General features: G+C 43.9%; 1 long non-coding RNA gene across 1 annotated transcript in view; it reads left to right on the plus strand.

Moving 5' to 3' along the window:
* The first annotated feature begins 13,781 nt into the window (after positions 1-13,781).
* Positions 13,782-17,777, plus strand: part of LOC149857775 (uncharacterized) — a 243,733-nt gene continuing 239,737 nt past the window's right edge. The window contains exon 1 of the long non-coding RNA XR_016444067.1: positions 13,782-13,818. This is a non-coding gene — a long non-coding RNA (uncharacterized LOC149857775). The remainder of the gene's footprint in view (positions 13,819-17,777) is intronic.

The following is a 17,777-nucleotide window of genomic DNA, read 5'->3' on the forward strand; positions in this document are numbered from 1 at the left end:
TTTCCTCCATTTTTGTGGCTTCAACTGTGAACTGCATGGAGCAGGGTCCATTTCCATGTTTTATTTTGTATGGAGTCATGTCCGTTCTTGCCCTTTAGAATCTAGAAAACAAAGCAAAACTTTATCTCCATCATCTGTTTGGAGGATGGAACATCTCTAATCTTCAACAAGATCTTGAACTCAGTTCTCTTCTAAAAGAATCATAGAAAATGAGGGTTCAAAGGGACCCAAGGAGGTCACATCTAGTCCAACCCCCTGCTCAAAGCAGGACCATCTCCAGCTAGATCATCCTGGCCAAAGCTTTGTCTAGCCAGGTCTTAAAAACCTCCAAGGATGGAGCTTCCATTACCTCCCTGGTTAACCTGTTCCAGTGCTTTACTACCCTCCAAGTGAGAAAATTCTTCCTAATATCTAACCTAAACTTCCCTTGTTGCAACTTGAGACAGTTGCTCCTCATTCTGTCATCTGCCACCATTGAAAACAGTCCAACTCCATCCTTTTTTGAACCCCCCTTCAGGTAGTTGAAGGCTGGTATTAAATTGCCTCTGTTTTCTCTTCTCCAGACTAAATAAACTCAGTTCTCCCCGCCTTTCCTCATAAGTCATACCCCCACCCCCTTTGCCAATTTTGTTGTCCTCCCATGGCCTCTCTCCAATTAGTCTACATCCTTTCTGTACTTGGGGGCCCAAAACTGAACACAGGACTCCAGATGTGGCCTCTCCAGTGCTGAATAGAGGGGAATAATCACTTCCCTTGACCTACTGACAACAGTCCTAGCAATGCAACCCAGTATACTGTTAACCTTCTTGGATACAAGGGCACATTGCTGGCTCATATTCAGCTTATTGTCCACTGCAACCCCCAGGTCCTTTTCTTTAGAGCTCCTGCCCAGACAGTTGGGCCCCAGCCTGTATTGGTGCATGGGATTGATCTGTCCTAAGTGCAGGACTTTGCCTTTGACCTTGTTGAACCTCATGAGATTCCTTTTCACCCAGTCCTCCAATTTGTCCAGGTTACTCTGAATCCTATCCCTACCCTCCAGTGTACCTACTACTCCCCCCAGCTTGGTGCCATCTGTCAATTTGCTGAAGGTGCACTCTGTGCCATCTTCCAGGTTGTTGATTAAACTAATGAACAAAACTGGCCCCAGGACCAACCCCTGGGGCACTCCACTTGATACCAGCTGCCAACTAGACACAGAGCCATTGATTACTACCCTCTGAGCCTGATGTCCCAGCTACTTTTCTATCCACCTTACAGTCCATTCATCCAGCCCCTACTTCCTTAGCTTGCGTGGAAGAATGCTGTGAGTGACTGTATCAAAAGCCTTGCTAAAGTCAAGGTATACCACATCCACCAGTCTCCCCACATCCACAGAGCCAGTCACCTTGTCATAAAAGGCAATCAGGTTAGTCAGGCATGACTTGCCCTTGGTGAATCCATGTTGACTGTTCCTAATCACCTTCTCCTTCAAGTGCTTTGAGATGGATTCCTTGATGTTCTTCATGATTTTTCCAGGGTGAGGCGAGGCTGACTGGTCTGTCATTCCCTGGATTCTCCTTTTTCCCTTTCTTAAATATGGGCACTATGTTTGCCCTTTGCCAATCATTTAGGACCTCTCCCAATCACTATGAGTTTTCAAAGATGATGGCCAGTGGCTCTGCATTCCCTTAGCCAACTCCTTCAGCACCCATGGGCTTTTGTATGTCTAGCTTTTCTAAATAATCTATAACTTGTTCTTTCACCACTGCTGGCTGCTCACCTCCTCCCCAGACTGCTACCTTGTGCAGTAGGCTGGGAGCTGACTTTGCCTGTGAAGACTGAGATGAAAAAGGCATCGTACATCAGCCTTTTCTGGATCCTCTGTCACTAGCTTGCCTCCCCTATTTAGTAAGGAACCAACACTTTCCCTGATCCTCCTCTTATTACTGGCACACTTATAGAAACCCTTCTTGTTACCCTTCACTTCCCTTGCTAGCTGCAACTCCAAATGCACTTTGGCCTTCCTGACTTCATCTCTGCATGCCCAAGCAATACTCTAATACACCTCCCTAGTTGCTTGTCCAAGTTATCACTTCTTATAAGCTTCCTTTTTTGTGCTTTAGCTTACTGAAGAGTTCCCTGCTAAGCCAAACTGGTCTTCTGCCATACTTGCTAGTCTTCCTGTGCATCGGGATTATTTGTTCCTGCACTCTCAGTAAGGTTTCTTTGCAGTACACCCAGCTGTCCTGGACTCCTCTCCTCATCAGTCTGGTTTCCCAGGGGATCCTACCCATGAGTTCCCTGGGTGAGTCAAAGTCTGCTTTTCTGAAGTCCAGGTTCCTTATTCTGCTGTTCTTCATCCTTCCTTTCCTCAGGATCCTGAACTCTATCACCTCATGGTCACTGTTGCCCAAGTTGCCATCCACTATTACATTCCCTTCCAATTCTTCCCTGTTTGTGAACAGCGGGTCAAGCAGAGCATGGCCCCTAGTTGGTTGCTCTAGCACTTGCCCCAGTAAGTTGTCCCCAACACTCTCCAAAGCCTGTGCACTGCTGTGTTGCCCTCCCAGCAGATGTCAGGGTGATTGAAGTCCCCCATAAGAACCAGGGCTTATGATTGGGGAAACTTTCACTAGCTGTTTTGAAGAAGGCCTCATCTACCACTTCCTTCTGATTTGGTGGTCTGTAGCAGACTTGCACCACAACATCACTCTTGTTGTTCTCCCCTCTGACCCTAGCCCAGAGACTTCCAATAGGCCTATCTCCAGTATTATACTGGAGGTCTGAGCAATCATACGGCATAAAGTGCATACTTTTACATGAAGTGCAACTCCTCCTCTGTTATTCCAATCATGTCCTAGTTCTGTGACCGTGCAAGGACTTCTAATTCTTCCTTGTTTCCCAGGTTCTGTGTATTTCATGTGCAGGTACCCGTTTCCTTTCTCAAGAAGTATGAGAATACCTCCCTGGTTGCCCCCTCCTGCTTGATATTCCTTTAGGTCACCTGCTTCTCCACTTACCTCAGGGCTTTGGTCTCCATCCCCAAGAGAACCTAGTTTAAAGCCCTCCTAACTAAGTTAGCAAGCCTGTCTGTGAAGTGGGTCTTCCCTCTCTTCATCAGGTGGATCCTATCTTTTCCTAGCAATACTTTTTGGAACATCATCCCATGGTCAAAGAAGCCAAAGCCCTGCTGGCAACACCACCTGTGCAGCCAGGTATTAATCTGCAGGATGTGTTTGCTCCTCCCTGGGGCCCTTTCCCTTGACTGGAAGGATCAAAGACAGCATGACCTGCAGGGGTTTGCCTTCTCTTCCCTTATGCTGAAAGGGAATTTGTGACTGGAGAAGTTTGCTTTTTTTGTTCAGAGCAAAAACCACCAAGTTTGTGGGATGCATATAATAAACACTTGTCATTTTACTAGGTCTATGGCACAGTGTGGCACTCTTACCGGAGACTGGGAAACATGCCAGTAATCATTCAAAAGGTCTGAGTGGTGTGCATGAAAATTGTTCAAGAAAGTTAATTCTAATTGGTATCACCACATACTCTCTCTCCAATGACAACCTGACCTTCTCTCTGCAAGCCAGTAGGGAGTCTTGTGGGACCAAGTAGCTGTTGAGGAAAATTGGATTTAAATTACAAACATGTTCAATGTCTACTTATACGTATCACAAAGGAAAAAAAATCAGTAGAAATTAGCACAATTGTTTTATGCAGCAGAAAAAGGAAGTTTTTTATTGGAAATGAAGCATCAATTGAGCTACAGAATTTTATGTCCAGATAAGGAAACCCTTCAGGGTCTGTGTGTAATGTTTCTTTGTTATATTAATGTACTTCATATAGGTCTGATACATGAACTGCTTGAAGATGTGCTAATTGCAGCAGCTCATTTATCTACCCCAAAATAATATTCTGCGCCAGAAGATTGCATATTAAAGGGGCATTCCCAAAGTAGTTAGAGAATCAGATTAAGTAGGCCACCCACACAGACTAAGACCATAATGTGGATGATATAGTACTTATAGGGAGCTGGGAGTCACTGAAGCCCTCTTTAATGTTTTTAATTCATTTTTATATAGCTTCTTCTTATACCTCCTGCATGTTGACGACATTAGCAGCCTCCAACAGGGGCAGGACTGTGGGATATTTTCAGAATATGATGATTCACTGGTATGAATTAACTTGATTATATAGAGTGAAAACCAAATCCTGATCCCATTAATGTCAATGGAAAAAATCCCACTGACTTTAGTGGGCCTGAAATTTTGATTCCAATGAGGTAATTTGGCTTAGGAATTTCTTTTTATAAATATTTGAAATAGCCCAGAGATGATTTCAGTACCTTTTAAATTAAAAATAAAACATCCTTTTATGAGTTTCAGGAACCCTTGAATATACACGTACTTTCTTAAAATCAGTGGAGAACTTCCCTCTCTTTCAGAATTTGTTCATTACTTTCCCTCTTTCAATTCTGCATAAAGCTAAGTAACCACCATGTGTATTCACAGTTCCTTCCAAGTAAACTGCTTAATCATATTATGGGTGACCACATGGAAAAAAAAATTAGCATTGCATGTAATGAAGCTGTCAATGATGTCATACAGTGGATGAATACCAAAAAATCAATACAAGTTGTTCTGCTTGTCAGCATTCAGGAAACAATTGTGTTAAAACTTGGCAGCAAAAACTTAAAATATAGACAGAAATAAATTGAATTGTAAAGCTATTAATTTCCCTGTCTTACATAGATTTGATTTAGCCAGAACAGGTTTTCACCAACCAGATTTGTAACTATAGTTAGGAGAATTATTGAATAGGTACACATAGCGCTTTGCAGAGTAACGGCAAAGTGGGCAAGGCTGGATTTCGTTAAAGAACCTGTAACATAGACTTTCACTAGAAGCAACAGTTCATGTGGTGGGCCAGTAGGGGGTGCTTCTGCATTGAGCCACCCACCTCACTGCACCCGATCACCTTCCAGGCTTCAAGTGCCTCCCTGGGGGCACCTCACGTCTGGCTGACCCCCTTCCTGGAGCACACCCGATAGCCTGAGGATAAAAACCGCCACTACCCAGGGCTGGGCTTGATTCTGGCTCTGCGTCCCCTGGGTAACACAGGCCTAGTAGCCCTGGAGGGCACTCGACTCACTTCAACCACTTGGAGGTGCATCCCTCAGTCGGAAGCACATGTAGTGGTCTACCTTAGTCAGCCGAACCAAGGGGACCCCAAAGCATAATCTAGACCCACTCCCAATAAGTCTCCCATGCTAGGTACAAAGGAGAACTTTATTGGTTACAAGGGGTAGGGTTGGAATAGGGTACAGGATCGAGCAATATCAGAGAAATCCCATAGAGCAAACTGGCATGGCTGGGTATCCTTAGATCATGCATCTGAGTTACTGCAAGCTATATATCTAGTTAGATCTCTGGTAGCTTACTCACAAGTATCATCCAGAAGCAGGTGGAGATTCCCTCTGGAGGCAGGCAGTTCCTTGATCATGAGTTTTGAGAGAGAGAGACCAAGTTTCAGCTGGTGCAGCTCTTCTCTCTCTCTGAGTCTTCCTCATGGCTGCTGCTTCCTTCTCCTGGGCAGTCCTTAACTTGTATATCCCTTATGACCTCATTTACCTGGTCCAATGGAGGCCAGCACCTGTTGGTTGTCAGCCAACCAATTTGAAATGCATCACTAGTTCCTGGGCAGACTGGCAGTTCCTAGCTCTCCAGGGAGCCCAAGCCCCTCACCCAGGTGTGTGATGCCAGTCATGTAGGCAGAGGGAGCAGCTTTTCCCCCTCCCTCGGGAATGTATCCAGCTCAGGTTACTTAAAGAGATAGGGTAAAGTATGTACCCTCTGCAGGGCCCATCTTAACCAAATTGTCACAGAGCAGTTTCTGGGGAGAAGCAGAGGTGGTGGAGTTCTGTCCCCTCCTAAATGTTCACACCAACTTCATTGACAGGGTGAGCTCCTTTACTCCAAGAGCGGCTTGTAAAGCGGTTCACTCTTCCAAACTGGTGAGGATCAGATGTGGGACAAGCATGTGTTTTAAGAAAAAATTCTCTGGAAAATGTTAGTGATTCTGGATTCTTTCCTTTAATGTCCTGCCTCCCCTTTTCTCTAGCCTGGGCTTCACTGCTATTGATTAATAAAAGTACCTTTCAACATGAAAAGGGGAAATGAAATCATATTTGTGTGCAGTACAGGTAACTGAGAAGAAAGGTAGATCCAAATTGGTCATGGAGGTGCCTGATTCCAGGAAAGTCATCCAAAGAAATGGGGCTAGGTACCTAGGTTCCGTTTTGGATCAACAGAGGGAATTAGACACCTTCACAGGACATCTAAGATCTCCCTGCAGGGAATGGGGAGATATGTTTCCAAGTCTGGAGAGCATCTGTAGCCAATAGGAAATACTAATTGCAAGGATGTGTCGGAACTACTGTCAGTCCTTGGCATTCATGTGCCTTACTCAGGGCCACAAGTTATAGAGCTAATTTAGACACTCCTCTTCCTCTGGGATGCTTAATAATCCAGAGGTTAGAGTGCCCACCTGGGAAATAGAAGACCTGGGTTCTAGGCCTTCCTCAGTCAAGAGAATTCAAATCTGCTTCTGGGGAGAGTTCTTTAATGGCAAAGCTGTCAAATGGCCTGGGAAAGGGGGAATCTAATGCCACCCTTCCTGAAGCTGGATCACTGCAGAAAGGAAGGCAAGAAGCCTTCTGGTCCTACATAGCTAAAATTAGTGACATCCTAAAAAATGGCCTTTGAATGATACAGTAGGATAATTCAGCTGAATAAGAGCAAGTACAGTTCAGAGGGCCCCTTCTTCCAGAGAAAATAGCTGGTAGAAGAAAGAGAAAATGAATTAGCCTCAAAGCTTTAAATAGGGAGTCTTGTTTTTTCCGGGTTAGTTCTTCTACACTTTTGTGGACAGACAGGTTGAGATGGGTTTAACCTTTCAAGCAGGTGGTTCCCCTGGCCAGGTACAGACATTACACTTTTACTGGTATAAATGATCAGAAACTGGTCTATATCTGTAACATCACAGAAGTTTAGCGTACACAGACTGGTTTAAAAATGGTAGAACCTGCTCTGTGATTTGCCCCCCACTCCGCAACCAGAGGGCAAATGTATGTTTTGTTTGCTACCATTGAGCTACGCCTCTCACAGAAAACTGTGCAACTTAGATCAATTCCGCCTTGGGCTTTTTGAATGTCTGTACCTAGCAGTATTTGTGGAATATCCTAGTATTACTATGAGCCACTTACTTTGATTTGCTGCTGCTGCGACAGTTGAGTGCATTTGCTGTGGAGATGTTCAATGACCCCTTGACATAACTCAGCAGGTTTAGTGACAGTCAAAGGAGGACATAAAAAAAGTAACCTAAAAACCGCAGTTTATAAAGGAAGAGCAGATGAGAGAATCAATGAGGTGATTGATGTCATGTGCATAATACTAGCTACAAGCCAACTGCCTCATAGTAAAAGGAGCTGAATCAGGACCCGGCTATCCCTGCAGATGCATATTGAATATATCTAGCTGACAGACTACAGTGCAGAATAGCATTTGACATTTTAATATGATTTGCAAACAAAGGACCACTTTACAAGTACTTCGTTTGAGCTCAAACAAAAGCATTAGTAAGTGGGACTCTCACTTGCAGGAATGATTAATGGGGTTTGTTTTGGCTCCTGCTTTCTATCCACACTGGCTCCATTTTGATGTCTAGACCTTATGCTCTGTGTTAGAGTCATGTTGCTTCTAAAAGGTTTCTATGTGCATTTAAAAGCAGATTTCATACAATATATCAACTAATGCTTCCCATTATTTTATTGCATAGTGAGAAGCATAGACACTTGCATTAAACGAGTATGATACTTAGCAGTTATATCTTCCAAGTGCTTTGCAAGCAGTGAAGAAGAGTCTGTCTACATGGGGAAGCTATTGTGAAGTAAAATGAGATGTGATTTTAAAGCACTAGAAGTATCTCACACTAGCTCCTTTCGTGTATGCTTTTATTCCCATTGCATTACCTAAACTGCTTCCAAAGTGCTGAATAAGTGTTCATTCATGGGGCTAGAGTCCTATATCAGGCAGCTCCCAAAAGGTGATCTGGGCTAATTCCTAGTCTAGCCAGTCATTTAGATTTTGTCTGCACACAACTCTGATTTAAGGAAAGCTTCACTTTGGCTGCTTGTACATGCCATGGAGATTTAATTGGGTTTAATTCTCCCTAAATTAAAACAGTGGGTTTTTAAAAACACCGCTTCAATTTAGGGAGAATTAAGCTGAACTAACCCCCATGGTGTGTACACAATGGTGAACCTTTCCTGCCTCTTTGGTGAGCTGCCAGCAGGCTGAGTGGTCCCTGAGCTGCGCGGGGGTGCCCTCAGGCGGCACCTGCCTGCTGGCACCCAACTCGGATGGTCCCAGGGGGCACTGCAGATGCAGAGGGAAGCACTGACCTCCAGCCCCCCACCCACTTGCAACCATGGAGGGAAGCATTGGGCCTCTGCACAGCTCAGGTAGGCAGGCAGGCTCTGGGGAGAAAAAGAAAAAAACAAAGATCAGGCTTGCTGCTTTTTTTTTTTAATTCAGTGGAGCCTGCCTGCTTGGGCTACCACCGAATCCCACAGCCCCTGACCTGTGTGGGGCCCACCAAGTCCCGACCATGTTGGCTTCCAGCCCTCATGCACTATTGCACTTTGTTAGGTAGCAAACTAAAATACCTCAGAGGTGTTTTATCCTGCTACGTACCAAAATCATTGAAAGGGAAATATGCCATCTAACGTGCAAACAGAAATGCCATTAAAGTGGTGCAAAAGGACATTTAAGCCACTTTAAAGGCTAATTTTGTGGTGTGTACAAAGGCCCTTTGAAACTGATTTAATTCAACTCCTTTGTGGACACATTGTACACATGGACAAGAAATAATTGCTCCTGCACAACACTGTTTATTCTCCAGATGGCGAACTGAGGTCTGTTGGAATCTGGGCTATGTCCCAAGGCTCATGTAGATTTTAAGCTTCTGTATAGAAGAATGTGATCAAATCCCTTCTCCTCTGCCCTCTGCATTTAAAACACTACTATTCATGCTGTGCCTTCCAGCAATGTGGATTGCTAGTTATGAGTTTATCGTTCACAAAATGTACTAGGCATGTAATCTTACATTAGCACCTTTTCTCCTCAAGCATCCCAGAATACTTACAGACAATGACTTAATCTTCCACTGGAGTGCTGTCACCTCTCAGGTAAAGTATGACAGCTACTTAGCATGGAAGTGCTATATAGCAGTTTACAGCAGCCAGCACAGAATAACATGCAGAAGTGTTGGTAGATCCCTAAATTAGAATTTTAACAGGAAGTTGTAATAAGTGAACATTTATAGTAAGGTAGTACACCTCAATGCCTCTTTGTGCTGAAACCTGTATGTAGCTAAATAATTGTTACCCTGGTGGACTTAGGTTGATATACTTGCCTTTGAGAAACTACCATAAGATCTTTAATGAGCAGTGGAGTGTTTTACATCTCATCCAAAACATTATCTCCAGTAGGACAACATAAACACATAGCCATACTGAGACGGTCAGTACTCGCGTGCTCTTCTGTCCTGACTTATCAATTCACAGGAGCAACTAAATGTAGGAAGTCCACTGTCTTTATACTGACCCAGGCTATCTTTGCCTAGCTTGAGAGGTCTGAGATGATCATAGTGCAGAATGGTAGGGTACATGGTGTAGACAAATTAGATATTTGATTGTATCGGAGATTTTTTTCTCCCCAGCCCTGAAAGTCAAATAACTTCTATGTAGCTTTTCTTTTAATGGGCACATTTATAGCCATTATCATTTTGTCAACGAGTCAGTCTGAACCAAAAACATAGCTGTATAACAATGATAGAAGCCATCAATGCTTCTCTGCTTCTGAACCCAAACAATATGCTTTTTTCTCATAAACTTATCCATCTGCAATCTTTTCTTCCCTCCTGTCTTTGGCACAACAGCCGACCAGCTGCTCTACTGCACGTGGAGAGCATATTATATGACACCAAGCTCATATTCAAATCTTAAGATGACTTACCACTTACAATACATTACACCCCATTGCCTGTTAGTACATCTAAAATATACACTACAATTTGTTGTGTAATTGGGAGACTTCTAATGAAACAAAATTAATAATGAGTTTTCAGTGGTGGCTTTTATTTCTTATTCCTGTAGTTGTTTTACACTCAAGTCCTCTCTATGCCTAAGTGTCAGTTTATATTGAGAGTGAAGATGCCATCAGCTAATCATAACCACTTAAAAGTTGGGATGCGTGACGGTTTTCAGTGAATAGCTAAAGGGTTCTCAGAAAATGGGTTTTTATTTAAGAGCCAAAGACAAATACGGTCTCCCTGTTTGGGGCTGGGTTTCTAGAACTCTTACTATGAGTTCTGTGAATGTGCTGAATGTGCATGTCCCAGGGAGCTAGGACGGGACTTACCGGCGATAGTAGAGAAACCCGCACGGCGCGTCTGCCGCTTGTTTATACCGACGCGGCCAGAAGATGACGTCATCGCGAGCAGGCGGCCGGCGGGAATAAAAGTGGCCGCGGAAGAAAGGCAGGGGGAAGTGGAGGAACCAGGACCGGGTCCTGCAGCAGGAGGGGCGGAGAGTCCCAGAGCGGGACAGGTGGCAGATTTCCCAATAGGAGGGGCAGAGAGCTCCAAAGTGGGGCAGACGGCAGCTTCCCCAGTGAGAGGGGCAGAGAGCCCCAGAGAGGAGCCGCAACCCGCTCAGCCGGAGGAAAGACCAGCAGCAATGGCCAGCTGCAGGGCGTCGAGTAAGCAGAGGCAGGCAAGGAGGCCAGAGACGGACCACGAGGATGGAGAAGCCGGGGGAACGTTCAACGAGGGATCTCCGGATTACGGACCTGAAGCCTGCGAGACTCCCAGGTCGAGTGCCGGGGCGGTGGTGCGGGGACACGACCCTGCTAGAGGGGGCTAGGACCTGGAAGAGCCCTGAGAGGGTGCGGTCGGGCAGAGGTCGCCACCAGCCGGCTGTGGTCAGAAACCTATAGGGATACTGGAGAGATTGAGCGACAGATATTACTCAAGGGGACCCAGGGAGGCCCGAATAGGAGTCCCCAGCCAGTAAGGGGCTGTGGGGCCAAGCTTTAAGTTGTTTTCAGGTTTTGTTTCCCTGTTAAAGGGATACCCCAGCAGGAGTAGCCAAGGGGGCACATTCAGGGAGAGAGGGTCAAAGCTACTTTAGTGGAGCCCTACCTGTGCTGGGACCCAGTGTCGGGCCAAACAGGACATGGGGAAGTAGAGGACGGGGCAGGCCGGCCCACAAGTAGTCCTATAAGGGCAGGTCAGGCCAAGGGGAGCTACCGGCCCATCAACAGGAGGTCGGTCCCACAAAAGAGGGGAGAGCACTAGAGGTGGCGTGAGGCCGGGGTGCAGGGGTGGTGGAGCCCCGCAACGTGACCGCTGAGGGATCCTGGGCCATGAAGCACCCACGAACCGACCTTAACTGAACCTAACAGCAAGTCATGGCGGGCGAGAACTAAGGTGGGGACTGGATGTTAAGAGACCTACTCCAAACCCGTAGCAATCCGGTGTGATCAGCGGCGTTCCCTCTACCAAAGGCGAACCACCTACGGGGAGGGCCCTAGTCTGGCGGTCACAGTGCACATGAGAATCTAAAGTTGCTTTTGTTGAATCTGCTAATGGCAGTGAAAACCTGGCTTTATTTTATGTTCACAGTATATTCTGTGCTTGCCAGCTGGGCAGCACACTCTCTCATGCTTGTGGTTGGAGTTGTTTTTTGTGAAGGCCTTTGCACAAACACAACACTTACCACTCCATCTGTGATGGGGAGGGTAGAGGCTGATCCCCTTGGTGTGTAAGTGGAATGCAAATAGAAGGACTCTACCCACTCCACCATTCAGATGCATCCTGATGGCATCATAGGGCAAGTACTCTAGGAAAGCTGTGAAGTAACTTACTCCCTCTGCAGGCCAAACACCCAACAGAGGAAGAACTGTGACCCAGGTCATCTACACTGAAACCAGGAAATAGATTAGTAGCACATGGGGCTTGTCTACGTGTTATCCTACAGTGATGTTGTTACTGCGCTGTGCTTTAGCACCAAAGGAGGTACTAAAGCATCGTGCAGTAGCAGCCTGTACTGTGCTGTGCACATGGCGCATGGTTATTTTTAGCTGCTACTTCACCGTAGTGGCGTGCTAAAACGGGGGAGCATGCTGCTATGGTGAAGTAGCTGCTGGTGACAGGTAGATGCATGTGATCACTATGCCCAAGGTATGGCAATGTAGCACATGGCTACAGTGATGTAGGGTGATGTGTAGACTTGCCTATGGGGGCATATACCTGGGCTAGTTTTGTCTGCATATCCCAGGTAATGATCTCAGTGAAGCTATGACAGCACAGGCTTTTGTGGGGATGGCTAAAGCCTGACAGGGCCCAAGTGCAGGGAGGCCGGACCTGCTGATCTGCAAGCCCCTAACCCCTAACAACTATGAAACTATGAATACTTACTTGGGCAGTTAGCCCATGCCGAAGCATGGACCATTAAGCCTTCACTGTCCTCTCCAGGATATCTACAGTAAACCTAGATGCCTACTTGTGCTGTGATCACACCTCTGACTACAGTACATAAGTCATCATCATTCATTCTCTGGTTAGCTTCTGGGATAGGAAGGGTATAGACCATCCCTTGTCCAGGATTTATAAGCTTGCAGTCTAGTTTCTTTCATGCATCTAAGGCCTTGTTTACACTAGAAATTTACCTTACTTGCAGCTGTAGCTGGCTAGCACTAATACAACCTCTATGCTGGGACTAATCAGTAACTGTCTATGCTGGGGATTTACAGAGGGATGGCTACCCTGGAGGTCATTCTAACGGTAATAATGTCATCACATCCTGAATATAGGCAAGTCCTACCCTTTGCTTATGGAATTGCTTACTTTAATTCAGTGGGCTGCTATTTCCCATCCTTGTTGCCACTAATCATGTCACGTTCAACTTAACACTTACTAAACACAGTTAAAATGCAAGCAAACACACATCCAAGCAGTTTAGTAGGTAAGTGCCATTGCGGCATTGCAAAATTGCTCCCTTTCAGGTAAGGATTATCTCAGGACTATATCTCTGGCATGAATGTGTCTGCTCCTGGCATGTACTAACTTGAATATGGCACAGTGTTTCAGTGATTTTGCAACTGTTGCAAATGGATGTGTGATTACACCCTGAAAATGTCACTTTGAGTTAGTTTCACATATTGTTGGCAAATAGAGTATGGATGAGTCCTTTAGGTTTCATCAAGAATAATTTCTGGATTTCACTACTCTGAAAGTCACAAAACATTTTCCTTTTCATGTATTCCATTGTTTTTATACATGGAAATATAATAGTTCAAAAGACCTGCACTTCTAGCTAAGTGGAAACTTGTGCTAATCAAACAATATAAATTCTCATTTCAAAGTAATTCATGACTTGCTTCTAGGACTATGGCCAAGAAAATGAAATGAAAAAAAACCCAAGAGTGAATTAGCTAAAAATGCCATACTTTGTTGCAGCCACAGTCATCCCAGGCCTCAGAAGTTTTGAATTCTGTTCTACATCCAGCATCTGTAGTATTGGGTGAATTCCAAATTTGCAAAACAATTCTTCTCTTCATTTTATCTTAACTGACAGGTTGATGCAGGCAGCAAGCAGTTAACCTAACATACAACATTTGTTTTTTTCCCCTAGGTTTTTAGGGGAGTGAAGACTTCATAAACCTAGAAGGACTGAATTTATTAAGCTTGCTGACAGTCATAAATCATCTGCTCAAGGTATGAAGTATGCATAAATTTGTTCCCTGCTGTCTGCATCTGTTTTCTAATTCTCTCCAATCAGAACAACTCTAGGAACTCCTAGGAGTGTGACGCTCGGACAGTCATTGGGTAGGTGAGAGAGAGAACTGCATATGTTAGAAACAGACTTTTGCTGAAAAATGCTCATGAAATCTAGGCTGGGATCCTGTGTGACAGCGGCAGTTATGGAGTAATCCGTCCGCAGGGAAAGTTTACCTCTGAAGCTCCATTAGTTAATGTGAGGCTTGCGGTCACAGATAATATGAGCTCATTTGTCTTCTAGAGCTGAGGGTTTTTTGATTGGTCAGTTGGTTTCACAATCTCTTCTGTTGTAGCTCTCATTGCTCTTGTAACCTACATGTATTTCTAGTCGCTCTGGATGATGTCATTTTTTTTTTCTTCCTTACTGCTCATATTCCTCTCTCTTTTGGGTTGAGATTTGCCCTTTCCTCTCCCAGATTTGTGTACCTGCACACAGATGTGAATGCCTGTTTTAATTGTCATAGAAATGTGTATTGATTAGGGCCTCCCTCCACAAACATCTACTGAGATGCAATCCCCACTCTGAAGAAGCTACAATCTAAAGAATAAAAGGCAAGGGACAGAAGGGGAAACAGGTGTCTACCTTGCTTTAGGTTACACAGTAGGTTAATAGTAGAGCTGGGAATAAACCCAGGTGTCTTAGTGGCACCCTATCCATTACAGCAACTTGCTTCATACCTTGCAGACCTAACCTAGCCCTTACATGCGACATGTTTGTACAGATGCTATTCTGTGATCAACTTTGTGAATGGAATCTCTGAATGCTGACTTTTTTCCCCTTTGTAGGTGTGCATGAGGTATTTACTATGAAAACAATACAGTTTTAATGGTAAAAAAAATCCCAAACCTTTCACCAGCAGATAATTATCTTATTGCAGGCAGGTCATGAAGGAGTGAACTCTGGCCCAGAATGTAAATAGCGTCTAACCATGAGAAGCTATTCTTCAAACAGGAATCCCGGAATGAGCAGTTGCATTAAATCAGGAGGAATGAATTATTCATCAACTCTGGTTTAACATTCATCCTGACACTGAGGCTAAAGCAAGCCATATATTTGCTGGTAAAAATAACAATTTGCATTACAGTGGATAATAATGCAAATTGTTATTTTATCCTTAACCAACAATATTGTTACTGTGCTAAAATAACTTTACCTGCATAGAGGAACCTTTATCTCTTGATACTTTGAAATCCTCTGGGACCTGACTGTGGTTCCTAATGTTAGGGTTTTCTATTTTCCATATACAGTATTTGAAATTCTATCTTTGCATTTAGCGTAACATGAGAAGTACTTTTTAGATCATAATATATTAGAATAGTTAATCTTGCATTACATTTTTGATTGTATGCTGAGCAATCCTTTATGCTTTCTACTCAATCTTTCCCATTCATTTTTCAGTAGCCCTCTTCCCCATGCAGTGCACACAGTGCATTCAGTATCTCTCTGTTTCTGTCACAAATGTTACAAATTACTTTCTTCGACTTTTTTCCTTTGTTTTTGCATAGAAGTTGAATACATTGACTTCTGAGGATAATAACCTACAATGCGCAGCCCTGTCTGGAATACTGAATATATGAATCAATATCACAGGCTGCTGGTATTAATTATTTCAACAAAGTCTCCCTGCCCTATGCTGCTGCTTTCATCCTATTATGTGTTGTTTAGTATACAATAGTCACATGGGAAGGTGGAAATGTTAGCTATGTAATCTAAAGAGCAAATTCTGTTTACTGCCACAATGACTTGATCAATGCTATTTCAGTACAGTGCATAGGGTCAAATTTTTGCTAGTACAAACTCATATTAGTTTTGATTCCAAAAGTTGTGGAGGTGACTTCAATGGATATTGTAGATGCTTACTAGCACACTGAATTTTGGTCCCCTGACTGGAATGAGATTTCTTTCAGCTTGGGTCTCCATTAGCATCTCCAGGGGCCATATGCTGTGGTCTCCAAACAGGCCTGTTCAGTCTCCACCCTGTTTTTTTGTACAACCCGTGTACTGCCACAACACTAATAAAAAAAAAGTGTCTACTTCTGGAGCGGGGCACTGTAGCCACTCCATCCCACCAACACAGAATAGGTTTAGATAAGAAAACTTCTAATTATACTTAAATTGACCCAACTGGAAAATGGCCAGGATGCTACGGTTAGCATCACTGCATTAACTAACAAGTGCATAGCAGAGGTTTTAATGAGCACATGTGGCCAAGCCCTCAATTTTCTATCTCCCTGGGAAGAATATTATATGGTGCCAGTCAGGCAGGCCCACTGGTTGCCTTTGGCAATGCTTCAAGCAAAGACTCGCCTCCAAACTAGTCGCACAGATTTTGTTTTCTTTTAATTTTGCCTGTATGTAGCTCTGTGCAGAATAAGGTGTGAAAGGCAGGAACACCACTCCAATGGAAAACTGACATGAATTATCAACCTCCTGAACTACTTATTACCCCTGGATCTTGACAGAGAAGCCTGGAACAGCTTGCACAGATAATGCATTCTCTGATGCTATTACTGTTCTAGGTGTAACACCGTGGCTTTTGTTTTTATTAGCATGCAGAAAGCTGTCAGCCAGAAGAGACCCAAATATTGATATGTATATGATATCAAGAAGCAGCTGCCTCTCTTGATTTAGTACAGGAGGGATTCTCCTTCAAAAACAAAATCAAAGCTTCTAAGGAGAGTCACCCATCACCTGAGCAGGGAGAGTTGCAGCTTGCTATTCCACAGAGTCCTGTTGACAAATTTTGTATGCAGGGAGCTAGAAAATCCTTTTGAATAATTACATGCGAGTGAAAGAAATGCAGATGCTCCTGTGAAATAAAGGATATAGAACAGCCCTAATAAGGGAGGCCACAGGTTCAAGGGGCTTCCCTCTTGGGTGTAAAAGTCCATGTAGCTGGCTCTAGACTGTCCACTATATCTACGCTCAGTTCCATAAGGGATATTACTAGGAAGGCTGTCATTGGATCTGGAGTTACATTGGACACAGTAGCATTCAATATATAATTAAGCTTTTCTGGGACTAAAGAGCAGGGGAGCAGAGCTTAGCTGAATGCAGGGAACTGGCTCCCAGTATTTCAGATGATCTAAATCACCCGAAGCTCTTGGAAAACTTAAAAGTGTACAGCTTAGTGCATCTCGTTATGTGCCTAAGGATTATTTTGTTGACTGAAATACTCATTGCCTCTGATGTCTTTTTACCTAGTATAATAGGTTTATCATCCTTGCACTGAGTTTGCAACAGCATGCTGGGAGACTTCTCTTTCTATTATCTACAGTTATGCATTAATTCTAGGTCATGTATTGCGTTTTGTACTATGCTCTTTCAGAGATAAGTGTTTTTTTCTGACTACTGTGGAAGTTTAATCTCATTTAAGGACTTCAGGATTTGACCACAATGCAATGAGATTTCAACATGGTCAATATCTGAAAAACTCATCATGATTTTCATCCTTACCTACCCTTATCTGAAATGTATTAAACAACCATTGTTATACTTCACTCTTGTCTGGTGCCTTGTGTTAGCAAACATCTGAGAGTATCATACGCTTTTCTAAGGTTGGGGACTTGGTTATACTGAGAAGGTCTTTTTGACTTGATCTCAGAGTAACTCACTTGCTAGGCGTATTGGGAAAACACTTGTCAGACTGTTGTGCTTTACCTGTGGCCACTTGTCTTGTTGCAAGTCACGCAGCCTCCTGCCTTTTCAGTCTTGCCTCACTGCATTATTGAGCAAATAGGAAGCCTCCTTTAAATGTCTGTCATATTTTTTCTTGCCTGGTGTTTACCCAAGTGGCGTAAGGGATATTAAAAAAAAAAAATAGACTTCTTCAGGAACACAAGATAAATACAGCGCAGATTGCTATATTGAATGGGTGGAAGGCATCCATCCATAC

The sequence above is a fragment of the Crocodylus siamensis genome, chromosome 9 (genome assembly GCF_052110815.1).
Source record: "Crocodylus siamensis isolate JL-2025a chromosome 9, ASM5211081v1, whole genome shotgun sequence".
Taxonomy (NCBI): Eukaryota; Metazoa; Chordata; order Crocodylia; family Crocodylidae; genus Crocodylus; species Crocodylus siamensis.